Source organism: Cupressus sempervirens, chromosome 3 (assembly GCF_028749045.1).
Source record: "Cupressus sempervirens isolate cs-2001-9-10 chromosome 3, ASM2874904v1, whole genome shotgun sequence".
In the NCBI taxonomy this organism is placed as follows: Eukaryota; Viridiplantae; Streptophyta; class Pinopsida; order Cupressales; family Cupressaceae; genus Cupressus; species Cupressus sempervirens.
The window spans coordinates 19,211,256-19,230,137 of NC_143120.1; the positions used below are offsets into that span (position 1 = coordinate 19,211,256).

Genomic DNA, 18,882 nt, shown 5'->3' on the forward strand with positions numbered 1-18,882 from the left:
ATTGAGTAAAGGTAATGAACTTACTTTTATCTCCTATCATGTGATGTGAGCATCCACTATCTATGATCCACTTGTCATTCTTGTTTACATAGGTAACCAATGTTGTTGCTTCGTCTTCATCTTTGTCTAATTCATCCTTCATGGGTACATAGACTACTTCATCATCATTTTCATCAGAATCTTCTTCAACAATGTAGCATCTCTTGCCTTTCTCCTTATAATCTTTGCTATCATCTTCTCTTTTGTTCCTGAACTTGCTTCCTTCTTTGAATTTTTTCTTCTGAGGTCATCTTGCAGCTATATAACCTACTTCATTACAATTGGAACATATGATAGGAAGCTTACCTTTGAAATTACCTTTACCTCTATGAAATCTCCTAGCTAGTAGTGCTTCTAATTGTTCCACATCTTCCTCATATTTGCTGCTATCACTAGATGCATATTTTCCTTTTCTTCTTCTTTCGCTTGATGTGTCCTCCTCAGTATCTTTTATTGTCATTTTCGCCTTGAAAGAATATTCAAGGTTCTCAGGTTTGTAGTACTCAAAATTGGATAGCTCAAATCCAGTCAGTCTTCCAACTATTCTTTCAAAAGTTAGTGTGTTTCCTTGTACACACCTCAGCTCTTGAATCGCTGAAACTCTTATAGCATAGATAGGAAGCAGAGTTCTCAAGTATTTGTTGATGGATGTTTCTTCTTCTAGTTGACCACCTAGACTCCTTATTGTTCTCACCACTTCTTTTATTCTTGTAGCATACTGGGCAGCATTCTTACCTTCCTCCATCTTTATGTCATCAAACTTTCCTCTTAGACTTCCTCTTTTTGCTCTTTGGACATTCTGATCTCCTCCATAGATTTTTGATAGGGTTTTCCACATCTTGAATGCAGTGTCATAGTCTTTGGCATCATCATATTCAACATAGCTAAGTGTATAGGAAATCTCCAACATTGCTTGATTTTGTTCCTTCTTTTTGTTTAAGTCATCTACAGCAAGGGGTCCTACTGGAGTTACATGCTCTATTCCAATGGAAGTTTGTGCATAGTCACCTATTGATCCAAGGTGCAATTTCATCAAACTCTACCATGTAGCAAATTTTTCTTTGTTAAGGTTGGGAAATTCTCTCTTGGACATCTTGATCTTGCTGCTTCTAGTACCTCGAAACTAAATCAGCAGACGGCTCTGATACCAATTGTTAGAATTGCTTTAATCAGTTATTCAAGGTCTAGATGTCCTATTCAAACTTTTCTTAATACAGTAAACTAATCCAAGCCTTCACTCTTCCAAATTTTAACTTGTCTAATTAGCAAGTTACTATAAATTAACATGTAAGCATGACACAAAAGAAATCAACACATAACATAGTGATTTACATGGAAACCCAATTTGGGAAAAACCACTAGTAACATGCTACTTAATTCTCACCCTTCTAAAGTGATTCCCTATGAAAGGCCTACCCTGTTAAAGGCTTACAACACACATTGTTAAATGTGACCTCATTAGAGGATTTAACCACCTTGTTAGAAGTGAGCCTGGTAAAAGGACTTTAGAACATTCACTTCGAATGTCACCCTTTTAAAGGATTTACAAGTGGTTGTTAGCCCAACCTAAGTCCATAGGATTTTCAGATCTAATACAATTACTAGAGAGTATTAGAAAAACTTGACCTAACTACATTATACAACTTATCTTGTAGATTTCAGATCACTTCTCAGCTCATATCCTTGTCTGACCTTCTATCTCTGCAATTCTTAACTGCTTGCCTTTTCTTTCACGCTTTGTCTTTTTAAGTATCCACACGTAATGTACTAGTGCAATCATCTCTTCATGACCACTCTTCTAAGTAGAGCCCCTATGCTCTTCCTTCTCCTAGATGTCTCCTCCTTGACACCCTTTTAATTACTTCATAGATTTTTGGCACTTCTGTAGCAACATGATCATTAGCTCTTTGCTTCTTGGTCTATGACTTCTTAAATAGAATTCTTGGAGTCCCTTTTCCCACTCGATTCTTCTAATTTTCAATTTGATTTCCAACAATTCCAAATTGGGGATTATGTTATGGTCCATATCAATAAGAATAGACTATCTAAAGGTGAATCACATAAACTTCAAATGAGGAAGGTGGGGCCATGCAAAATTATGGCCAAGTATGGGGAAAATGGATATCAAGTTGATCCACCAATAGATATGTGGATCTCCACTACTTTCAATGTGGAAGATCTAGTAGCATACAAGGGTCCCACTCTATCTTCCACACTAGTAGAGCATGAAGACCTACAAGAAATTGTAGCAACCCTACCAAAGCCATCTATTAGTAGGTTGCAAGCCGAGAAGATTCTAAATTCCAAAGTTCACAAGGAGACTACAAACAAGACCTATATGAAGCATCTTTTCAAGTGGTAGGGAAAACTAGACAGTGAGGATACTTGGGTTGCAGATGGAGATTTCAAGAAGAAGGGCATAGACCTTTCTCTCATTCTTTCTTAAATTCCTAGAAGGACTTTTTAGCTCATTAGGGGAGTATGGTGCAAGAGCACCTAGGTTAGGTCCAAGAAGTCTAAGAGGAAAATAAGGGTCTAAGAGCCTACATGGGAGATAGACCTAGTAGGTAGGAATAAGGAGTCATGAGTGAGTCATGAGTTTGTATGGAAACAAGAAATACATATTGTATGTTTCATTTGTGGTCAAATAGGTGGGAAAAGTGCAAAAAGTTACTTTAGAAGGAAAAATAAGAAAAGTTTGATAGGTAGACATGGGAATGGTCAAGATATGACCTATATTAATATGTGTTTCTTACATGTTTTTGAGTCATATGGTAGGGTCTCACCAAGTCAAAATTTCTAAAATCTAAAAAATTGTCAATTTTACAAAAATGTGCAACTTTTCTTGCAGAGTGGAAAGATTAGTTAAAATGGTTATTAGGAGGTTATCAACACTTGGGAGTGGTTTGAGTTAGGTGGAAAATATGTATATGAAGCCCTCTAAAGTATTTTGTACAGTTCAAAATTTTGGCATTGTAAGACATCCTATAGCAAATCAACAATTGCATAATAGTTGGAATGAAAACTTGAGTTTTTGATTGCTATGTGATTGGAGTATGGAATTTTGGTTGCTAGATAGTATCTATTATGTTTTTGCTAAGTTTTTGGTTCTTTTAGGAGTTTCTTTTAATCCATCTTGAGTGAGAAAAAATGTTTTTATAATCAGGCTGCTTGCTAGCTTATTTTGGGAAGTTTGAATAAAAAGATGTCTACCAACATTCCCCATGGTTGAAAACTCATGAAACCCAAAAGAATGCTAGTAGACATCCTATAGGATATGTGGAAAGAAGCATGGGGTTAGCACTAAAGGGCCTAGCCAATTACTTGGAAGCCTTAGGCGAAACCAAAGGGTATTCGACTAGAAACTGAACCAAGAAGAGAGTAAATCTTGCAAGGGCAATACATTTTGAGATGCATGGGTGTTAGGACCTGGTATGGCATTGAGTGGAGCCACTACATGTGGAAGGGCAAGTCTCCAACACTAGTGCAAAAAAATCAATATATGACTAAATAAACTACTAAAAATTGTAGATATTTGACCAATTTTGACCACGCTACATTGGTAGTTTATTGTCGATCAATAATCTTCAACCAAATTTATGACTAAACTATTTTAATCATTAATTTGGTCATTGATTTGATCATTTATTATTGCTTCCTAGTAGTTTATTTAGTAATTTTGGTGGTATCTTTCGTGCTATATTTGGTGATATATTTGGTAGTATATTTGGTCATATATTCATTAGTTTATTTGCTATTTGATTTGGTAGTTTAATCGGTAGTTTATTCGATGATATATTTAGTGGTATATTTGGGATTATATTTGGTAATTTATTTGGTAGTATATTTGGTAGTATATTTGGTAGTATATTTGGTAGTATATTTGGTAATTTATTTGGTTGTATATTTTGTAGTATATTTGGTAGTTTATTCAATAGTATATTTGGTAGTATATTTAATAGTATATTTGGTAGATTATTTGGTAGTTTATTTAATCAATAATTTAATCATATTAGGACATGATGGAATCGAACCTATTGGTCTCAGATTGGTTTTGACAACTGAGTGTCAACACACTTAACTAATTTCCAAGATGATGCTAAGTATAATATAGATGTCGAGCTATAGTATGTGCCAAGCTAGAAATTCAACAAGTGTCGAGTGAACTTCAAGTGCCGAGAAAGATTCAAGTGCCAAGTGATAAGTGATGCCAAGTCACTATAGGTGTTGAGCAAAGTAAAGATGATGAGCAAGATAGAGTTACTATAGGAGTTGAGTGAGACGAAATTCCTATATGTGTCGAGCATCAACAATCAGTAAGTGTCGAGTAACACAGAATTAGCATATGAGTTTGTGCATTCACAAACTTAGATGTAAACCATTTTTTAAGCCAACTTAAGATGAATCTCAAAGGATCTTAAAGATAAGATCAAATCTTTTACATTCCCTATATAATCAGCTTGCAACTAATAAGAAAAATACAGAAAGCATACAAGCAATAGGAAAAGTGTAAAGATTTGAGTGGGAAAGATGGATGAATATTGATCATTGATTCATGCCTAACCCTAAGTCTTTGAAGCCTTTAAAAGGAGGGTGATACCCCATAATTCATGTGTGTGTAAGAGAGGTATATGGAATGCATGAGTGAGAGTTATATGGGAGAATGCTAGCAAAGTTCAAAGGGGTGTAAAGACTTAGAGAAGGAAAAGTAGCATTACAAAATTTATTTGGTTAGAACAAAGTATTAGCACTTCAAGCATAGACATATTAGATTAGGAGGATTAGATTAGATTGATTAGAACAAGGATCTAGAATCAAAAATTAATGATTGTAAGTCATCAAGTCAACACGTTCTAATACTTTCTAGCCATTGTATTAGGAATGAAATCCTACGATGATAGGTTGGTTTAACAGCCATGGTGTAAATTGTTAACAAGGTGATAAATCTTCTAACAGGGTAACATTCCAAGTGAGTGTTTGTAAATCCTTTAACCAGGTTGTTTTTAACAAGGTATAAAGCCTTTAACAAGGTAGGCCTTTCATAGGGTAGACCATTGGAAGTGGTTAGACTTTGTAACCTTAAACAGTTACATATTGTTGTAGTGATAATTTATGGGTGTCATCCCCACCCTAGTTTTACCTTATCATTTTGGAGGGTTTCTGGTTGACCAAAATCTTGTGTTATCAATTTTCATGCATGCCTTTACTTTTATGTTAATTAGAAATGGTAGATGCATGTGGATGGTCTTAGTTAAAAATTTTAGAGGTTAAATATTGTTACTTCTGATTCAACCCCCCCCCCCTCCCCCAACTCTCAAAAGTAAATCTTCCGACCTATAATTTCAACAATTGGTATCAGAGCCAAGTTCTCACAAGGAGAAGCCTTATAGCTTCACTAATACATTAGAGGTCAATTTGCGACGGTTGGAAAAGGTAATGTGTTTTTGGCCTTTTTTTTCAATTTTAGCTCAATGTTATCGCAATTGCGACGTCAGGCATCGCAATTTGAAAAAAATTGCGCAAAAACCAAAAAAAACCGAAAACCCTCATTTGAAAGAAATCGCGCGAGAGATCACAGGGTTCTTCCGAAAAGGAAAGGTAGGAGATCACTTCAGCAAAAAGGAAAAGAGGGGCATTGAGCGAGGTGAACTCGATGCATTGAAAGGGTCGGGCATAGACCCACATCGGCAAGGTGCAAAACAAACAAACAGACATTCACCTTATGGCAATTTTTAATTTTTTTTCCTTTCCCAAGTTTGATCTTGTAGATTGACTAATTTAAGTTCATTTTACTTTTTTTTGTTCTTCCTTTGGAGGGAAAATGGGAAATGCTAGTTTAAATGTCAAAATTCCAGTAAGGAAATTTGTCATCACACATATTCCTTTGTTTTTCTTTACCTCAGTCTAAGTCTCGGTTCCTCCTTGCTTGCGAGCTCCCGTAATCTCCCACTCTACTATCGAAGTTTTCTACTACCTTCTACTATCTAATTACCACTATCGGGTTTCATACCCACTCTCCATTCTTCCATTCTTGAGCTCCCTCTATTGGGTTTCTCCCCTCATTACACATCAGCTTCTGCATATTAAATCTCCCAAAAATACTCTTACCGGCCTCCAAAACTGGTAGAGTATCAACCAATTTTAAGAACAACCTCTCACTCCATCGTTATTGGGCTCAGCCTCACATGCACCACTATGTCTCCCTTCCAAGTCGGGCTTTCACTTTTTTGCTATCCTGACATTTCTCAACCATTTTTCACAATGATAGGATGAAAATTGATTGTAAATTAGAGTAGATACAATTCAGACATGTCCTTCAGAATTACATAATCATGAACGTTGGCAATTAGTGATTAATCAAAAAATCACATTTTTTGGCTTCATCAACACATTCCTCACAGCATCATATGAAGTTCCTTACACAATTGGCAAATGTGGTCTTAGCAAAAACTTTAGTAAATTAAAAATTGCTTAAGTTTATTTAAAAACAACTTTCTGTTATACATAACAATTTTTCTGCTATCCAATATTTTACTTGATATTGTTTCTAGAAGAGATTGTATATGTTTTTTGAATCACAATGTTTCAGATCTCACTCTATGATCTATCATCTAGATGTTAGAGAGTAGAAGGTTGATGTGCTTGCTGGCACATTTTGGCATGAGGGAACAAGTACCAAAGTGTTGGGCCTATCAATCTTGCAGAGGGTGCTCCTGAGCTTCCCATTTCTACAAATGGTGTAACACTTGTTTAATTGCATGTTTAGTTTGGCATGCAGATGAGCATGTGTAATATTTTTCTTGTAGATCTATTTATTTTTCTTGCAGGGAGACATAGCATAATAAAAGGAAATATGGTTAAAAGTATTTTTTCAGAGCTCATTTTCAAATTGTTTGAAAGATCACTCAAGTCATTCTTTAAATGTATGGATTTGTGGTTTTTTCTGTCAATGTAAATCATGTTGTTGTTAGTAGGCTTAATTCCTTTTGATTACTATCTATGGCATTTTTTCATCTTCTTCACAGGGGCAGGAAAAGTCATACAAAAAGTTTCAAGCAGTCAGCGTAGCTTCTGTTATTGCTCAACTAGTTAACAATATACCAAACAAATGCATCATTTATGCATCTGTATATTTTTACTATTTTTCTTAAGTTGACAATGCTTCCTTTTGAATCTATTTATGTTAAAGTAGGATGTATCAGCATTGACTATAGTAGAAAAAAAAGTTACACAGATGGAAACTTGCATTGTTGCACTTACAACTGACATTTGACACTTGGAGTTGATATGCACATTTACATGAAATGCTGAAGTAAGATGCATATCAAATATATTGTCTTGAGTATTTCATGCCAAATTATGGGCTCTCTTGTTAAATGAGCATACACAATTTAAATGCTATACTCTTACAAACTATTAGCTCTTTTGTTGCTTTCTTACCTAATTTCCCTACAGCTACAAGCAGAAATTAACAATTAATATTTGACATATTATTAGTGTTGATCTTCTTAAGTTGGGCACTGATTTCAACCCATTTTGATTGATTTGTACAGATTCTTATAACCAGTTCCATATATTTAATTACATTTAGACACTATCTTTTAATGCTTTATTTCAGTGTGCTACATATTCTATTTCATATTTGTGATATATGATGAAAGTATTATAACATATGGAGGAACAGTCCATGAGTGGCGTGGCCAATTGAAATGGTTTTAGTTTCAATTTTACACCATTTGATACAAATAATCAGTTTACCAATCCACCCCTAGGTTCATTCCATTTGCAGTAAAATCCTCATTACATAGAAAATGTTCACAAAATCTATGTCAATGCTCACACATCTTCTTGGACTTACGCAAATCTATGTCAATCCTCACACATTTTCTTGGACTTACGCAGGAACTATGCTGCCCTGCAGCTCTTGTTAAATATGTTATCAACTTGACTTTTCTATTAAAGGATCTCATGCTGAATTGAAAGCCAGGTAAAGAAAAAGATATTATACACTATTTTGTTGGTACCCTGTGCAGCACAAAAAACTTGTTCTTACTATAAGAAAATTTTATTTTCCTTTGTTTCATTGCAGATCTTCTACTTGCACGGAGGTCTCTCCCCATCATTGGACACACTTGATAACATTCAAGCTTTGGATCACATACAGGAAGTGCATCTATACACATAAGTATAAAATTCTTCTTTTCTCGCAACACATATAACAACAATTTTAAGTGCTTGCAAGGTATATACTTATGAATAAATATTACATCCTAATTTAAATGTATGAAAAAAAATTTCATTCCTTTTAAGCTTCATTCATCTCGAGGTGCAATTCACAAACTCAAGAATAGTGGCTTTTGTTCTTCAGGATACCTTTAGGGGAATAGTATGTGAATGCCCCCTCGTGTTTGGAGTCCAGTTTAGAGGAGATGGCTATTTACACTGCTAAGGTTTGTTGAATCTAATTCTGAATAACATTGCTTGCTATTTTTTAATCTAATCTAATGTATATTTTAACTAGACTTGTAGCTTATATGTTTTGAAATTTTTGTTAGGCCTTGTAGTTTGTATAATTTGATTGCTAGAGAGCTTCTACAGCTAAGCAAGAAGGTCGTTGCATGAGTTATAGTCGCGCGCTCGGGTATGCAAATTGTTTTTTTTTTATTCTAATGTATATTTTAACTAGAATTTTAGCTTATATGTTTTGAAATTACTTTTAGTGGCTTAATGTTGTAAGGTCTCTTGAAATAAGACCTTCAGGCGGTTGGTCAAAGTTTTACAAATAATCTTAGGAATAAAGTCAAAGAAAGTATTTTTAAAATATTAAAGTATTTAGCTAGGTCTAAGAAGATTTGTGCACTTTTGACAGTTTTGCTTAGTTTTTGAAATTTGTAGACCGAAGTTTTCATAGCCCAATTTTTGCTTCCTGCAAAGAACGATCATGTAAAATAATATAAGTGAAGAACAAAACAAGGAGACAATCGCTAGATTGTGGTCTAACTTGAAAAGAAAAGGTGATGGAAAATGTTATTGTCCTTGAAATATTTGTAAGGGTTTAAATCATAGAAGATTGCTAATCAAAACAGTTAAGAGACATTGTAGGGAGAATGGTCACATTGAAGGGGGGCATGACTATCATCAACTGGTAAGTCATTCATTATATCATTTTAACAATTTATATACATATGAAATCACATGATGATGAGTTGATGATCATGGTTTATTTATGTTAATAAATTTCATATAGGTTGATCTTCCTAGGGAAGTACATGATATGAACCACAAAAATCCGAAGAATATGGTTTTCGAAGTGGAGGAACATGGAGGTGCAAATATCCAAGGTGAAGATAATGATCCCATGGAAGATGATGATCATGCGCCAGAAAACACAATTAAAGAGGATGGTATAAATACATTGATCCATGACACATCTAGTCCAAGTGTATCTAATCATGATGATGATGATAGCCTCGATGTACCTCTACTTCAGAAGGCATACGAGCCCCTATACAAAGACTCCCAAACAACTCTTCTCTCTGCTATATTGTTGTTGTTGAACTTGAAGGTTATGAATGGTTTATCCAACATAACAATGTCACGTATGTTAAGGTATGGACACATATATTTCTTTATAGTTAAAAAAGGGTGAATAATGTACCACTAATATTGTTTATATTAACAACTTATATTTTTTGTTGTAGATTGATAGGTGAGTTTCTGTTACCATCATCAAATATTCTACCTCACTCATATCGAGAATTAACTGCTATTATGAAAGATATTGGAATGGAGTATGAAGAACATGAATTTGCAACAAAATTCCCTGTATGTCATACGAGTAGATATCGAATAGATCAACTAACAAAAAAGGTGCCTCAAAAGGTTCTTCGTTAAATACCCATTATTCCACAGATGCAACAATTATTCAGGTGTAGTAGCTTGGCTCAATTTATGGATTATCATGCACGCAATAGAAGTCAAGATGACATTATTTGAATCCCTGTGAATGTTTTGGCATTTATGCACGTAGAGGAAAAGTGGCAACACTTCAAAGAAGAACCTCGTAATCTCAGGCTTTCATTGGCAGCGAACGGTGTCAATCCATTTGGAGAGATGAGATCTGTTTACTCGGTGTGGCCTATTTTTGTTATCAACAATAACATTCCTCCATGGATGTCAATAAAGAGGGAGCACATTATGTTGGCAATGATTGTTCCAGGTATTTGATAGTTATTAATTTACACATACTTACAAATCTTGCAGTAAAATGGTCACAATAACTATGTAATGTTATTGTTCATTCAAGTAGGTAAATATCAAGTAAAAGATATAAATGTATATATTGAGCCTCTTATCGACGAGTTGGTGGAGTTATGGAATGGTGTCACTATGTATGACGTGTCTAGACAAATATGACAAAGACAATTTCAATTCCATGCAATACTTGCACGGACAATACATGATGCCCCAGGGCTAACACATTTTTGTGGTATGTTATAGTGAATTCAAGTTGTGCACAATAATTCTAATTATAAAAATCAACATATTTAATAATCCAATTACATCATTATCTTGTAGGTCTTCAAACAAAGGGAAAATTTGCATGTCCAGTTTGTGGTCCAAAGATTAAATCTTGTCATTCAAAAATTTTAGGAAAGTAGGTGTTTGATGAGTGTAGACACTTCCTCCACAGGAATCATAAGTATCGAAGTACGGAAAAACATCTTTTCAATGGGAAAGAAGAGACTACATCAAAGGCACAAAGAATGACACCTCGCCTATGGAAGTTGGAATATAATAGAATTAATCGTCGAGGTAATGTCATTCCACCTAATGGTTTATGTTTGTAATTTATATATTTCTATTGTGATTTTTGTTGACTAATTGTGTAATTGATGATCATGAAGGTCGTCAAGGCAATACTGACAACCTTCCAAAGGGACTAAAAAGCTATCCCAGACAATTTAGTAGGTTGCCCTACTACGAGCACTTAAAAATTGTGAATTTGTTTGATACTATGCATATTGGAAAGAATATAACAGAGACATTGTGGAAAATATTGGATGGAAGGCGTGACAAAGGAAAAATTGTCAAAATTTGTAATGACATACATGAATCCAATCATGCATTGAAAAATTTCATTCACTCAAATAGCAATAGAGATCAGATTAATATAAGTGCCCTTCCATGGTTATTAACGGAGCAGCAAAGTGATGCCATAAAAGAAGTCATACAAAAAATTCGATTTCCCACAAGATTTGCTGCGAGCATAAACAATCTCATATCAAAAAAAAGTGAATTTGGGCCAGGGCTCAAAATGCATGATTGGCATACTTTCGTCAAGGTAAGTTATGTTCTTCTGTATTTACAATATATTCATAAACTACGTGAATTGTTCGTTATGTTATGTTAGAGAATAATGAAATGATTGGTTTATAATTACTACAGTATGTGCTTCCTCTATCTCTCCCAGAGCACTTCAACAATAACATCAAACAAGTGATATACGATCTTGGAAAATATATGAGGTAAGCAGTAATATCTGTTCAATTTGTTGTATATATTTATTATATTCATGATTTATTTTTCTTGCTATGTAATCTATTGTATATTATTTTCTAAAGTCTCATATCTATATATTTTTTGTGACTTGAATCTCTTAATGTAGGTGGTTGTCATCTAAAGAAATCCATAAAGAAGATATAAACTATTGGAAGAGAAGAATTCCTCATTTACTGTGCGAAATGCAAAAGTGTCTACCTCCAACTTTTTTCAATGCACAGGAACACTACCTCATACACCTAGTTGAGGAGATTGAATTGTGTGGACCTGTACACACTAGGTCAATGTGGATGATTGAGAGGCATTTGAAATCTTTGAAGGCTTTGGTTCGACAAAGATCACATCCTAAGGGTTCTATGGTAGAGGGATATATGGTATACCAGACTATGGTGTACATTACTAAATATCTTACTATGTTTGCATCAAATATCCATGTAGATCACATTTGGGATCTCGAGCCTTTTAAAAAATTAGAAGGGGAGTACTTGATGGGGAAAGATACATTGAGGAAAGTGAGGTAATAAATTATAAGATGTTATTGTAATAAATTATTTCTTAATCTTCAAAATAAATCGATTGTAAGTTGTTTATTTTTTTTTTGTACAGGTGCTCGAGAGTGGGATGCACTACATTTGTATATTGCAAACAATCTTGATTGGATGATGGTATGGATTGAACGATGTCAACATTCTGGTCGCACATTAACATGGGAAGGTGTATCTTCATTGGTTAAAGAAGCTCATCGTAATGGAGATTCCAATGTTACGCAAAGGGAAATAGATTTAGCACGTGGTTCAAGAGATTTCCAGGTACGTACAAATTTATTAATCACCCGTATGTTTATCAACTCATGATACAATAATTTTGATATGTTTCACATATTATTGCAAGTTAAACACCACAAGGCTATGTTCTGTAATGGTCAAAAATTTTGCGTCAAAGTGTTGGATGACACGAAGAAAACTTGTGATTCAAGAATAACTGCAGTCTTTCAAGTGACTAATATTTCATCTAGAAACGACTTACATCCTCAAGAGTCTAAAAATCGATACTATGGAATTTTGGATGAGATAATTGAGTGTGACTTTAGTTCCTTCAAATTAGTACTCTTCATTGTCAAATGGTACAGGCTACGACTTAATCCAAATGATCCTAATAGAACTGTTATTGAACATGATAATGGATTTACAATGGTTAATACAAGGTTGTTTGAGCCAGTTGGGGATGAGCCTTATGTTCTTCCAAGCCAATGTGAGCAGGTATTTTACTCAGAGGTTCCACATAAACTGGGTTGGTCATTTTTTGTTAGACATGAACCGAGAGGAAGGCCAATAAAGTATAATGCAATGGAAGAAGAAGATACCGAAGAAATAGAAGATGATGTAGATGGTGATCACGATCGACACTTATTGGATGATGTTCCTAACACAAATTTTCATAAAGAAGAAGAAGAAGATGATGACAATGATGTTGCTACTGATGATGATGATGAAGATGATGTTGATGTTGATGATGATGATGACAACGACGACAACGACGATGATGATGGCGAGGAGGATGATGATGATGACGACGATGATGATGACAAGGACGATGATGATGATGATGATGATGATGATGAGGATGATGATGATGGAATTTAGAGGTATGCCATCAATTCTTATTCTATTTAATATTCATTTCTTGATAGAAATATATTTGTCTTATATATATGGTTACATAGTTTATTCATTATCTATTTAAAAGCTACAAGTTTCAACTACAAATAGAATATTGCTAATCTAAATTAACTATTAATCTAAATTAATTAAATAAAACTATTAAAAACACATATTGATGCGTGAATTTATTGAGCCTTATTTTCTTTCAGGTCAAAAGCATTTATAAGTGTTTAGTTTAGAAAAGGGAATTCATTAAATATCTATAAAAGGGAGTTGTACCTAGAATAAAATTCATAGGGAAAACATAATATAAGTGCTTACCCAATTTGTTGGTTAATAATTCAAGTATCTCTAACATTTCATTTTAGAATAGGAATAACATTTTATCAGTATGTTGATTTACAGACTAAAACTAGAAAAATTATTTCAGTACATGTATTTGGATCTATGGGATTTACACGGTAAGTAAAAAGAAACCAGTAATCCATTTTAAAATTATTATAATGGGTTTTGGAAGAAATTACAGTTATCTTAATTAATATAAAATATCTAACCGAATTTCAAAATGTTATGCAAGTGGCTTTAGTCTAGGTGTTTCCTCCACCTCCACATACATCAAACAAATTCAAATAGCATGTCCCCAAGGTGACTAAGCCCTCAACTCATCAGCTGATACAAAAACCTAGTTTTAGCCCTTCACTAGGCCTACTTCCCTAGTAGGCTTATAATGTGAGCCTGATTTAAGTGTTTTATTGTGTACCTTTTAATGTTTTTAATTTTTATGTGATGCTAACGATGGATGTGATTATGATTATGATGTGATTATACTCACGATAATTGAATTACATTTGTAGGAAATTGAACCCCTTTCAGGAGCATCCCGCACAGTCTCATGGATCAACTGGTATAAGTCAATACTCCTTATAGATAGTCTATTTAATACACTTATCAATAGTAAGATTGATGTCTTCTAAGATCTCTCCCATTTGCAAGTACCAACGAGTAGGTATTTTTCAGAAGTGTCTTCCTCGAGTGAGGGAAATATAGGAATAGAAGAGGAAAGTGAGACATGCAGTTTATCTAGAACAGGGAGATTAACTAGAGGTCAAAGGACTAGAAGGAAATTCAATAAATGCATGAAATTTTTCCATGCTCAAGGGGGGTCATGTTCTTATGATGATGAGATGGAAGGCGACATCAAGGTGCCCTTGAGGTACCAACATCTACAGAAACATTGGGTACCCAAGGAACTTCCTCCAATAAACACTGATTTTTGTGTTAACGAGAGGATATATCGCATAGCACCATCATCACTACATGGTTTGGGCCTATTTTCTATGGACGGCATAAAGGTGTCTTACAACAAAGTTTTTGAATTGATGGAGTATGTTGGACCATGTTACGATTACAAAATTTGGATGCATATTGTTAAATATAAAAAAAGTATGCGTAGGTATGCCCTCTCGGCAAATTATATACAACAGCAAGACAATAATCAAAGTAAAAGTGTGGCTATATACATTGATGGAAGGCCAAAAGAAATAGGGAATATTGCGGGTTTTATAAATAGTACACGACCTGGGTCAACTATAAAGCAACCCAATTGCATATTTGAGGCGTGCAAGGGAAATCGTGTATTCATCTGTGCGATAAAATCAATACATGCAGGGGAAGAGCTTCTTATTGATTACAATTTGAACCACATAGATACAAATGAGGCTACTATCATGGGGGTGGTACATACTATTAAACCAACTTCTAATCAATGACTCCAACATACCATTTAGTCAATAAATTTTTGGCTAACATTTTTATACTTCATCTTTGACACAGGGGCACAATATGGAGCAACCGCCTGGAGGGGATGCTGACGATGCTCCCAGATCATCCACACATGAGCAGGTAAAACTCATTTGTAATTGTGCAAACTAGATAGAAGCAAAATGTTATTTTTTTAATGTTGTTTTCTTTATTGTTTTGGAGTAATTTTGATAATACTAATACTATTTTTGTCACAGAGGGCTAGTGGTCGGAGGGAGGGAAAGGAACCTGTAGTCCCTCAGCAAGCCCCCCCTAAGGAGGACCCTTTCTATATCGATTTAGCAGAGATCGATGACCCGATCAGTTCGATTAAAATTAATTTAAAGAAAATTAGCAAAGAAATTCTACGTTTGGCAACCATAAAGCCTATGACTCAACAAATAAAAGATAGGGCATCTGAATTGTTGCACACCTCTGAGTCCTTAAAAGTAAGTATAAATGAAATTTTTAATTATAACAAGAGTTCAATAATGGTTTTTATGTTATGCTCTTTTATGGCATTAATTAAAATATGGATGCATTGTCTTTATAGAGTTTTTTGCTTGATTTCGAGCCCCGTTCCCATGATGAGGGTGCTGCAGGTGGTTCAGGTAGATCTCATGTTCCATTCCCCACTTCTGTTTTCCACTGAATATATTTAGGAATGATCATAATCATTGACAATACATGCTCAAACAATCCTTTTTTTTAATGCTCTAACAATCTTGTCCATGCTAGTCCACGCGTTCTATATTTATGCATGCTCTAACAATTTTATTCTTCAACTTCACATCAATTGAATCCTATGATGACGCCGCCTCCATCCAGGACAACCAAAAATCTCTTTTCGACTGCTGAGTCAGCAACACATAGCTTACATGCATCGACTGTTGCACCATCTGCTGGTACACAAATCCCTCTTTTTCTCTCTTATGACAGCAACAAACAGTTTCTTTTTTACAACTTTATAACATCAATTATCATTTGTTATTTTATACTTCGATCATGACAAAGACTTATGAAACTTATGAAACTTTTTTCTATAGGACCTGCAACATCATTTCCTGGATGTTCCTATCTTCCTAGTACGGGAACGGTGAAGGATGTCACATTGATCGTCAGCGACGATGAAGGCATTCCATTAAAAGTAGCCAAAGTTCCAAGTACTTTAAAGTTATTATTATTCTATAGTGATATAATAGTAATTTAGTTTTTTATCACTCTTCATCGACTAATGATCCCATGATTGTTTTGTAGGGAATGATCTTTTTTGGAGAAAACTTGGTGATGAGTGTTTGTGCATATTTGGGCCCACCATGCGTACCTGGTGGAACATCATATCCTAACTAAAACCCCAAACCACTATTTTGATTCCATATCATTACTATAATAGTTTTCCTTTTCGTCCATTTCTTGAACTATATTAAAGGTAGCTTCACTTCATTTATGAGTCTAACATGTTTTTTTTTACTTAAAAGGCGGAATCACCAATGCAAACCGTTGAAGGATGATCTTATAGAGAGCATGACCCAACTCTTTGGACCTCGTGCATTCAAGAGAAAAAATCTCCTTGAAAAAGTCGATTTATGTTTGAAGTTTATTAGGGACCAGTATAGAAAAAATTTACGAGATAACCCCAGGTACGAGCATCCGCCCTATGTTCCTAAGGTTGAGTGGCAGGCTCTGATTTTGGATGGAAAGTATAAAGCTGACAAGAAAAATAATATTACACCAGTGGAGAGTATAGCAAGGTATGTGATATTGTTGAGAATCTAATTATGTACTAATTAACCTCCATATTTATACTATCTAACATATTTCAAACTTTTCATAGATTGCCTGACACATCAAAGGCAACAAAGGCAAGACTAGAAAAGCACGGGACACACAAGCTTGGCTTTGGTGGTTTTTCAAAACTTCAAGCAAGAGTTGTAAGTATTAGTAAATGAAAAATTGTATCAAATTTTTTATATAATGTGAAGGGAAATGCGAGGACTCCCTTATTTAGCTCATCAATTATAAATAGGTCAATAGAATATAATAATAGTAGTGGATTTTCATATTCAATATAAACAATTCAACAATTGAAGTCAAGACTCTGCAATCTAGATTAGTGAAGAAAACTTGTGATTCACTAATATGACATTATTTAAAATCTCACCCTTGACTGAATTTTCCTCCAATAGTGAGAATAAAGGCAGTGATTGAAAGAATGAGGGAATGCAGTAGCACTTGCAGCCATTTTTATTTCCAAAGAGCTGAACTAACTCTTACCCAACTTAAAAATTTGGAGAAAATATGTTGGTACAAGCAAAGCATACAAACACGCAAAATTTATATAGTAGATTGCTCCATCAAAACTGCTCAATTTTTCTCCTATTATATTGTGATGGATATAGATGATTTGCTATTGATATTTTAACTACCCTCCATTGGTTGATGAAACAATGCAAGTAAAATTCACCATACCACACAAAAAAGTAGGGCTCAAAGTTCAAGAGATGCCTCACAGAAGATGATAAGAGAATTGGCTTCCAACAAGGCTATAGAGCCGTGGTTGAATGGCTACGAGCTAAAATTAGTGTGGAAGGTTCTAATACTGATGCATCTAAGCCATAGGTAAATAAGCTAAATGAAATTTATTTCAAATTGAATACTTTACCAATTAGTCTATTTGATGTTAAGTTCCAATATAAAGTGAGTATATCTGTTTTAAGAAAGCAATGATAACAATGCGTAGGATGTTGGAATGCAGCCTAACAATCCTTCTACATAATCTGTGGATGTCGAAGGTTTGCATGATGTGCATCCCAGTGGTGGAGGTATACATTTTCTATTAAATTTTTTATATGTAATTGCAATTGGTGTTTGGATTAACGTAACATTTTGTATAGGAGCTATAGAGGATCGAGGGGTCGATGTTCATGACCGTGTTGACGTTGAGTCCAGACAAAATGATGTGGTCAGATCAGGTAAAGAGACACAGTTATGTTATTTAAAATAATTAAATACTTGTAAATATTATAATAAATTATTTTTAATTTAACTCTTTTATTTGTTATTGCAGAGGACCCCCCTTTGCAACAGCATAGGAATTTGAGATCATCAAGAACAGAGAACAGAACAACTGATGAGGGGGGAATTGATGATGACACTGATGCTCCTCTTAGAGCTTACATAGAAAAAAGAAATAGAAAGAAAAAAAAGAAATGATTGTCACTACATACCTTAATTGATAATGACTGTATTTTATGTCTCAATGAATTTAATTATGTGCTAATGAATGTTCATGAATTATGTGTTAATGCAGAATATTGATGAATGTTGCATGTTAACAAATCTAATGTGTTAATGAATGTTATCATGTGATATTGATTGAATTTTATCATGTGATATTGATTGAATGTTACATTTTATTAATGGTTGAAAGAATGAATGAATGTTAGATGTTAACGGGGAATGTAGAGTGATGTTAGGGGGAGGGGGGTGGGGCCAAATGAGCTTCCACCTTCACGTGGTTGGCCCTGTTTAGTAGAGAATATTAAACTATTCTCGAAACAAAGTGAAGCTCAATAAGATACTTGTTATTACCTTTTTTTTAAAAAATTGTGTGCTTTAGCCTTGATTTTTGAGCATGACATTAACCTTTAAAAAACTCCATGGTTAAGAACATTTGGGTTGGAGTGGTGCTTGGGTGGGTAACATCTCAAGAAAGGCCAACACTTCACCTCCGTGAGAAAACCTAGATGCAATGAGTATTTAGTGTTCTATTCATTCTAATGAGAAAGAAGTTATTGTGAAACACTACTCATAAACATAG

General features: G+C 34.4%; 1 long non-coding RNA gene across 1 annotated transcript; it reads left to right on the forward strand.

The window, feature by feature from the left end:
- Positions 1–17,954: 17,954 nt before the first annotated feature.
- On the forward strand, positions 17,955–18,356 carry LOC149564522 (uncharacterized). The gene is made up of 2 exons (XR_016361438.1): positions 17,955–18,034; positions 18,130–18,356. It is a non-coding gene; the product is annotated as an uncharacterized LOC149564522 (long non-coding RNA).
- The last annotated feature ends 526 nt before the right edge of the window (positions 18,357–18,882 follow it).